Raw genomic sequence first — 8,840 nt, forward strand, 5'->3', positions numbered from 1 at the left:
GAGAAAAATTGACTCTGGGGCAGGCTCAAAGAGCCAATTAATTTTTTTTCTAGCCTGATGCAAAGAGTGCTAAGAAATAGCACTCAAAAGAGAAGTGCTTTCTTTTTTTTTTTTTTTTTTTTGAGAAGTGCTTTCATGTGGATTTTTTTTCAATGCTTATTATTAAGCAGTATTAATATAACATTAAGTCTAATACTATCAAATAGTATTAAGACAATACTATTTTGACAGTAACCATTCAAAAGAAAAAGTAATTGCATATTCCTCCTCCTTAATGTGCTTCCATTTATTTCATATTTACTTCTACTTCCAAATCCATGACATTTTTATTATTTATCTCTCTCTACCATAGAATATTTAGAGTGTTTCTAATTTTTACTGTCATAAATAATGCTGGGAAGCACATTTTCAGGAATATATTCTTTTTCTCCAACTTATTCAAGGATACCCCAAGGACTTGGCTTGTTGGGCCCAAAGGAGAGTGGCAAATATATTGCTATGTATTATGAAATGAATTACACAGAAAATTTTTTAACGATCCACAATGCCAAAGCAACATGGTGGTGAAGCAGGGCAACAATTTCCGTAAGTATCATTAGCTTGTTAGCAGAAAGGGAGTAGCACGACATTTTTAGCACCATTTTAGTATAAGCATCATTGATAACTGATGGCTAATTAAAAAATCTTATATGTGCCCGTTTTTCCTCTTTATGCACTCTACCATCCCCCACCCCAGCTTCATCAAGTGCTGTTCTAGGCACCAAAGGTACAGCAGTGACCTGAACAAGGCCTATGGCTCCTTAAAGCTTCTATTCGAAGAGAGAGTCCGGTGTTATCCATCAATGATACGACGGTGATTGCAATGCAGCAAAGGATAACAAACGACACAGAGAATGTACTACGCTCTAGTCTCAGCACCTTATTTCCATCCTGTCAAAAGCCCCGTGCGGTTACTTTCCCGCGCGCGGGGCGGAGGAGGACCCGAGCGAGGCCAGCTCGGGCGGCGGGAGCCCCGGCAAGGGGCGGGGCTGGGGGCTGAATCCCCGCCAACCCTGCCCGCCGCGGCGCGGCCACGAGGCTGCCGGGGCCCCCGCGCCCGGATGAGGCTCTAGGGTCGAGGCGGAGCAGCAGCCAGGGTTCGAGGCCGTGAGTCCGGAGGCCGTTGGGGGGTGGGGCTGGGGGTGGGGGTGTTACACCGGGACCCTAAACTAAAAGCAGACTCTGACGTCGCGGAGAGCGGCGGCGGGACGCGCTCTGCCGCTTGGGCACCAGCCGTCCACACGCGCCGCCTGCACACCTGCTCTCGGCGCCTCCCAACACCGCAGCCGGCCGGGGGCGAAGCGCTGGCGCCCGGGGGCCCGGCGGGGGCGGCGGGGGCGGCGGAGCCGGGGGGCGGCAGGAGCGTGCGGGCGCGCGGCGAGGGGCCCGGAGGGGCGGGGCCGGGGGCGGCGGGGGTCGGGGCCGCGGCCACCTCCTCCCACCCCCGGGGGGGGGCGCTTCTCCCCGAGGCCTGCGGGCTGGGAAGAGGACTCGGCTCTCACCTCCCTGCCGGGAAGAGCGACCCCGCGTCCTCCGGAAGACGCCGGGGGAGCGCCCGATCCGGAGCTGCTTCCGGTCCTCGAGGTGGGGTCGGCGGCGGGCGGGGGATGGGCGCGCGGTTGCCATGGAGACGGGCCGCCGCCGCGGGCTGCGGCGTTAGCGGGAGGAGGGGACGCGGCGGGTGGGCGTGCGGCCCCTCGGCGCCCCTGTCCGCAGAGACCCGCGCTGTCATTTCTCAGAGTCCTTCCACTTAGGCTATTCCAGTTACTCTTTCACTTAACTCAGCAAGGTTATTCCCATTTTGCAAGAACGCCTCAAAGTTTCGTGACTTGCCCAACATCACGGAGGGGAAAGACTCCCGGGCTTGCTTCTGCCTTTGAGCGCAATTGGCCTCTGACAGCATCGGCGCCGCTGGAGTTCTGCTCCAAATAGCGCTGTTGTAAGGAACAGGTTTGCCCCCGCCTCTGCCCCACGCTTACACAGGAGAACCTAATGGCCCTTGAAAAGGTGACAGCCCACCTACACACATATTTTGGCATATAAACATATATATGTTTTTTACCCTCAGATATCATAAGTAAATGTAAAAATAAATTTGAAGCCAAATGGGGCTTCAAGGCCACAACCCCACATACTGGCTTCCTCTTCCACCCCCTCTCTATAGGAATTCTTGGAAAATGTATTTATGGGGGGAAGTGGGGAATTAGGAAGACAATGGAGATGCTTAAAAACCACTTGCTAATTAACAACAAGGCGCGGGGGGGGGGGGGGGGGAAGGGGAGGCGGAAGCCCTGGGTATGACCTCTCCCCTCAAAAAACTATGCCAGTGCTGGAGTCTGAGATGGAGAAGAGGCTACTTTATTCTGTCTATATCAGACCTAGAGGGTTAGGGGAGAAACTTGTATCTTAACCTACCATGACATTAAATTTGAAGAAATTTTTGCGTCAAGAGGGGACAACAGGATATGATTTTTTGTTGAGGCAGCTGCAAACACGACCAGCAAGATAGCAGCTGAAAAGTGCAGAAGAGAACATGTTTACTCCGATGGTAGACGGGTTAATTTAGTCAAGGCAATGAAGCATCTGAAACAAGAGCAGTCAATGGCTGATAGAGGTGTGAAGTCAGAGAAGGTGGTTTAAGGAGAAAATGGACAATAGTTGAAAGTTGCAAGGAGAGTAAGGAACTGTGAAAAGACATGGGATTTGGCAAGAGATCAGGAGTGAATTCATGGGTTTGTATTCCACCAGATATGCAGATCATCCCAAAAGCAGATGTAAAAGACTACTTATGAAAGTTCCACGCATGAAGGACAGGTTTTGTTTGTTTTTTTATTTTTTTGATTTTGAGGGTAGAGTGAAAAATTTGAAGGAACAAGGTCCTAGTAGACCAACTACTATATACCAGATGCATGTTACTCACTGAGAATTGAAATGTAAGATACAAATTCTTTTTGGGAACTGATAGACTAAGAAGAAGGGTATGTGAATTGACCGTTGTAAGCTACATGGCAGATGTTCTGATGGAGCTACCTACAGGATGCTGTAATAGTACAAAGAAAGAAAGTGCTGGGGCGGGGGGAAGGGATGGAGAGAGTGGGACTGGGATTGATGGGGACAGCTGAGTGTCATGACCATGTACTGCCAGCACTCTGGGGGACAGTACAGAAATTTTATATTTGCTGGGATTGAAGGATGGTAAGCCATGAGAGGGTAAGGGTAAGGATGAAGAAATAAGTAGTCTTAAAAGATGTGGCAGGCCAGGTAAAAGGCTATGAACTAAAATTTGAAACAGTATCTTGAATAAGTGGCACAAGCTGATAAACAGTTCAGATAGAGCTCTGTGATGGCAATGTGAAGGATGGATTTGGAAGGAGACAAAACTCAAGCAGGGTGACCAGCTCTGAAGCTCTTGCAAATATCCGGACTGTAGCTGTTAGAGATCTGAACTAGTGCAGAGGGAGTGAGGATGGAGGCATATTCAGGAAACATTTAGGTTGCCAGTGCTTGCTTAGATGGTAGACTGACAGATGATTGGATAGTGTATCACTTAGGAAAGTTTTTAAAAAAAAAACAGTGTGAGTAGGTTTGACAGTAGGTTGTATGGACATTTGAGGAGAGTTTTCAGTAGATTGAATCTGAGGCTGAATAATAGGTGATAGTTAATACCTTCCCCATAATTGGACATTTTATGAGATTATGTAAAAAAATATCAAACATGCTCTGTATCTCTATACCTTATACCCTATATAAGCATATTAAACTTCCTATGAATTTCATAAGCCGCTTACTAATGCAGCGAAAGAAGAGGGCACTCTATAACGATAGTCACTCTTCTACCTTTTCTTCTTCATCACTATATATTTTTAAAGATTTTAAGTAATCTCTACACCCAACATGGGGCTCAGACTCACAAACCCAAGATCAAGGGTTGCATGCTCCATGGATTGAGCCAACCAGGCACCCTAATCACTCTGTTTCTTTATCCCAACATATTTGTGCTTCATCTGGTTAGAAACTTTTGTGGGTGTGGACCTGTATCCATCTATACACACACCCATTTTTTCCTTGCCTAGAGATGCCTGAAAGAGGTATGGTAGAGACAAGCTGCCATGTTTCTACAAAGATACAGAGTTAGGGAATTAGGTTTAGAAATAAAAGGCAATTTGCCTACAATGGAACTATGGTTTCCAAGAGAGTAGTGAAGAGTAGGAAGTCCCAAGTGTGCATGCACCCTGAATAGCTGTGAGAGTTTTGATGAGCAAGCCATGTGTCCTTTTGTGGAAGACAAGAATGAAGTATAAGTTAGGAAAACAACTAAGGAAGCCTCCCAAACTGAGTTTATCACTTATACCCTCAACTGCCATGCTTCTCAAATTCCTTGCTTTGTTAGTAAAACCGCTGTTGACTCCATGTTCTAGGCAGAAGTCTTAGAAGTCATCTTGGATATTTCCCCCATCCTTGTTCACTGTTTCCAGAAGTAGTAGACAGACCTGGGTTCGTTCCTCAACTCTGCCACAAGTGAGCTATAAGTTCCTAAAATTTGCTAATCCTTCTCTCATTTATAAAATAGAGATCATAATAGTCATCTCATTGGAAGAGATTAATCTAATGTAGGTAAGTAAAGCTCCCCAGGCAATTCCAGTGAGCAGCTCTTTTAGTTAGGGCCGGTATAACAACAAAATTGGTGCCTTAACAACAGTTCTAGAGGCCAAAAGTCTGAAATCAGTTGCACTGGTCCAAGTCAAGATGTCAGCAAAGCAGCCCTCCCTCTAGAGGCTCTAGGGAAGAACTCATTCCTTTCCTCTTATAGCTTCCAGTGCCTGCCAGCACTCCGTGGTTGGTAGCTGCATCACTCCAGTCTCTAAGGCCAGCATTCTCGAGTCTTTCACTTTCTCCCTCTGATAAGGCTCCGTGAAATTGCATTTAAGGCCTACCCAAAAAAATCAAGGATATAATCCCCTCATCTCAAAATCCCTATTTTGGTCACTACTGCAGAGACCTTTTCCCCAAATAAGGTAACATTTACAGGTTCCAAGAATAAGGAGCTAATATCTTCTGGCCCATTTTTTGGTCTACCACAGCAGCTGAAATTGAGAACCTCCATATTAGCTAAATAAAGAACTATGTCAAAAGAAAAGCTTTTTTGGAAAAACAAGCATTTGAGAGGAGTTTGAGTTTTTTGGTTTGTTTTTTATTGATGTCTAATTAACATACAGTGTTAAATTAGTTTCAAGTGTACAATGTAGTGATTCAGCAATTGTATACATTACCCAGTGCTCATCATGATAAGTGCACTCTAATTCCCCTTATTTCACCCTCCTTCCACCCTAAGAGGAGTTTTAACCCATGGTCTATGGGCTCTGTATCTGTGTGCCGAGTGCGGTAACCACTAAATACATGTGGCTGCTTAAGTTAGACTTATTAAAGTTAAATAAAATTATAACTTCAGTTCTTCACTTTTGCCATTTCAGGTTCTCAATAGCTTCATATGGCCAATGACTATCATATTGACAGCACAAGAATCACCGTACAAAGCTCTGATGGACACCACTGAATCCTGTATTTCTAGGTGCATATGTGTACTTTTTGGGGACAGGGTCTAACTGAAGACACAGGTTACTGACCTTGACAAAGACTAGCCTGCCCCATACTTTTGGAATTGGTACCCAAAATGTAAATTTTGTTTTGTTTTGTTTTGTTTTGTTTTGTTTTCAAAATGTAAATTTTGATTTAATACATTAAAAAAAATCCACACTACTCACTTCTTTTGGAAAACTGAAAAATCTGAGAATACTGATTCTGCATTCCCTCTGGGCAAATGTCTCTTGGAGCAAAGTAGTTTCTACTTGTGGACACTTAGAGCCTGCTTTCCCCCGTTGCTAAAAATCCCCATCTGCCCCCTTCCAGTTCCATCACCTGCCTGGCTTCTAATCTGAGACTTTCGGTCTTCATCTTCTATCTGATTCTCAAAGATGTCCGTGACCCATATCACTGCTTCTCAAAGTTGAATGTGCAGAGGAATCACTTGAGAATCTTCTTAAAATGCAAATTCTGACTCAGTAAGGTTGAGGTGGGGCCTGAGGTTCTGCATTTCTAACACATTCCCAGGTGATAATAATGCTTTGGTTAGCAAGGCTCTCACTGAATCTCTAGCTAGTTTATTATATCTAGCAACAAGGCAATGTCTATTTCCTAGACTAACTTAATGAAGAACCAAATTCGAGCTGCTATAAAGCTGGTCCAAATATCAGACAGGCCGGGCACCTGGGTGGCTCAGTCAAGTGTCTGCCTTCAGCTCAGGTCATGATCCCAGGGTCCTGGGATTGAGCCTTATATCGGGCTCCTTCCTTGGTAAGGAGTCTACTTCTCCCTCTCCCTCTGATGCACTCCCCTGCTTATGTTCTCTTGCTCTCTCCTATGTTAAATAAATAAAATCTTTAAAAAAGAAAAAAGAAAAAAAAATCAGATGACAGCACTATTAGCAGTTCTATACAATTAGGAAATGAAGTTTCTTTCCCCATCTTTAAAGTGACTTCTTTGGTATTTGATAGTGAATTTGTACTGTTTAAAACTTAGTTTTTAGGAAGGTTATATTTTTATTCCACTTATCATACAGTAATAGTAGTTTCATTTGTATAATATAGTGATTCAATGCTTCCATCCAACACCCAGTGCTCATCACATAGGTGCACTCCTTAATCTCTATCACCTATTTCCCTCATCTCCCACCTACCTCCCCTCTGGTGACCATCCATTTGTTTTCTAATTAAGAGTCCGTTTTATGGTTTTCCTCTCTCTCCTTTTTTATCTCTGCTCATCTGTATTGCTACTTAAATTCCACATATAAGTGAAATCATATGGTATTTATTGGGTTAGTGTTCAGGATAGAGGTAGGGAAAGGGTGAGGGTTAGGATTAGGACCAGGGTGAGGGTGTGTGCCTTGTATACTGCAATTCATATGGTTTTGGTTAGGGTTAGGAGTGAGGGGTAGTGTTAGGATTCAGGTTAGGGTTACATTATGAGCCTTGTATCCTGCAGTTCAGAAAACTCTCCAGAGAATGAAACCTGAGATTTCTGCTTGGATATGATTAGACAAGTTGAGGCAAGGAAGGGATATAGAGCTCTAAATACTCTTTTTTAAGAAAGATTTATTTTATTTTAGCGTGTGTGTATGTGTGTGCACATGTGCACACACACAACACACACAAGCAGGGGGAGGGGGAGCAGACTCCCTGCTGAGCAGGGAGCCCATGCAGGGCTTGATCTCAGGACCCTGAGATCATGAACTGAGCCAAAACCAAGAGTGGGATGTTTAACCAACTGAGCCACCTAGTGCCTCTAAATAAATATTCCTTAAATTGACGTTCATTTGTTTCTTATGTTATCTCTACCTTCACACCTATTTTCAGAAATATTACCAATTCTTAAAGGTTTGGGATCTTACCGAGAGTAACTTGGTTACTTCTCAGCTTTTCTTATGGTGTATTTAGGATCCCACTTTCTCAATTCTAGGGTTGGGTTACAGTAATGATTAAGTTTAGGGGAAGGGTATGTGCATGGTATCCTGTAGTTATGGTTAGGGTTAGGGAAAGCATTAAATTTAGGTGTTCCAGTTACTGGTTATTGATAGGACTAGGGTTTGTGTTATGGTGAGGGTTAGGGCTACTGTATGTGCAATATATCCTATAGTTTAGAGACTTTTTCAGAGAAGATAATCCTAGCCTTCTGTGTGGGTAAGAATAGACATAGTAGCCATTCTCTGTGCTGTGGCATGAAAGGGATTGGGTACTCTAAATTATTTTTAAACAGATACTCAATTGTTCCTTCTATTTAAAAAATATTTTATTTATTTATTAATGAGAGACACAGAGAGAGGCAGAGACATAGGCAGAGGGAGAAGCAGGTTCCCTGTGGGGAGCCTGATGCAGGACTTGATCCCAGGACCCTAGGATCACCATCTGAGCCAAAGGCAGATGTTCAACCACTGAGCCACCCAGGTGCCCTTGTTCTTCTGATTTTATCTCTATCATCACATCCATTTTCAGAGCTTATTATTTAAATCCCAGTTAAATAGTAATATTAGTTCCAGGTGTATAATATAGTGAGTCAACACTTCCATCCACCACCTGTTGCTCATCACAACAAGTACACTCCTTCATTTCTATCACCTATTTCACCCATCCCCTCTCCCACTACAACTCAGTTTAATTATTACACAGATATGGGTGGAGTGTTTTTAATTGCCCACTCTGAGGGTACCTTGGTGGCTCAGTGGTTGAGTGTGTGGTCTCTATGTCTGTCACGAATAAATAAATAAAATCTTTTTAAAAATTGCACACTCTGAGGTAAAGTCTGCCTGAGATTCTTAGCAGAAACCATTTTACCAAACATTCTGAAGATCATCAAACAACCTGAAGATAACATACATCTTCCTAGTGTGGATTCCTTGAATGATCAACACCGGGTGAGTTCTGACTCCCCATTCCCCAGTGTGGATGATGTGGTGCTGAACAAGAGTTAACTTTTAAGTAAAAATTTTTCAAAAAAATGTCCCAAGGGCAGGGCAGCCTGGGTGGCTCAGTGGTTTAGTGCCACCTTCAGCTCAGGTTGTGATCCTGGGGTCCCGGGATTGAGTCCTGCGTCAGGCTCCCTGCATGGAGCCTGCTTCTCCCTCTGCCTGTGTCTCTGCCCCTCTCTGTCTCATGAATAAGTAAATAAAATCTTTTGGTTTTTTTTCTTATGATAGTCACACAGAGAGAGAGAGAGAGAGGCAGAGACATTAGCAGGCTCCATGCACCGGG

General features: G+C 44.2%; 1 protein-coding gene across 8 annotated transcripts in view; it reads left to right on the forward strand.

Annotated features, from left to right (window-relative positions):
• The window catches only part of LOC140635135 (uncharacterized), a 32,206-nt gene extending 26,410 nt beyond the window's left edge, over positions 1 to 5,796 (forward strand). For 5 of the 8 annotated variants that reach the window (XM_072829270.1, XM_072829272.1, XM_072829274.1 and 2 more), the window contains 4 exons: positions 444 to 585; positions 747 to 1,146; positions 4,458 to 4,557; positions 5,511 to 5,796. The gene's annotated coding sequence lies outside the window, so the exon portion shown is untranslated. The remainder of the gene's footprint in view (positions 1 to 443; positions 586 to 746; positions 1,147 to 4,457; positions 4,558 to 5,510) is intronic. The other 3 variants (XM_072829271.1, XM_072829276.1, XM_072829277.1) reach the window with 3 other exon arrangements.
• Positions 5,797 to 8,840: the final 3,044 nt, after the last annotated feature.

The sequence above is a fragment of the Canis lupus genome, chromosome 6 (genome assembly GCF_048164855.1).
Source record: "Canis lupus baileyi chromosome 6, mCanLup2.hap1, whole genome shotgun sequence".
Lineage (NCBI taxonomy): Eukaryota > Metazoa > Chordata > Mammalia > Carnivora > Canidae > Canis > Canis lupus.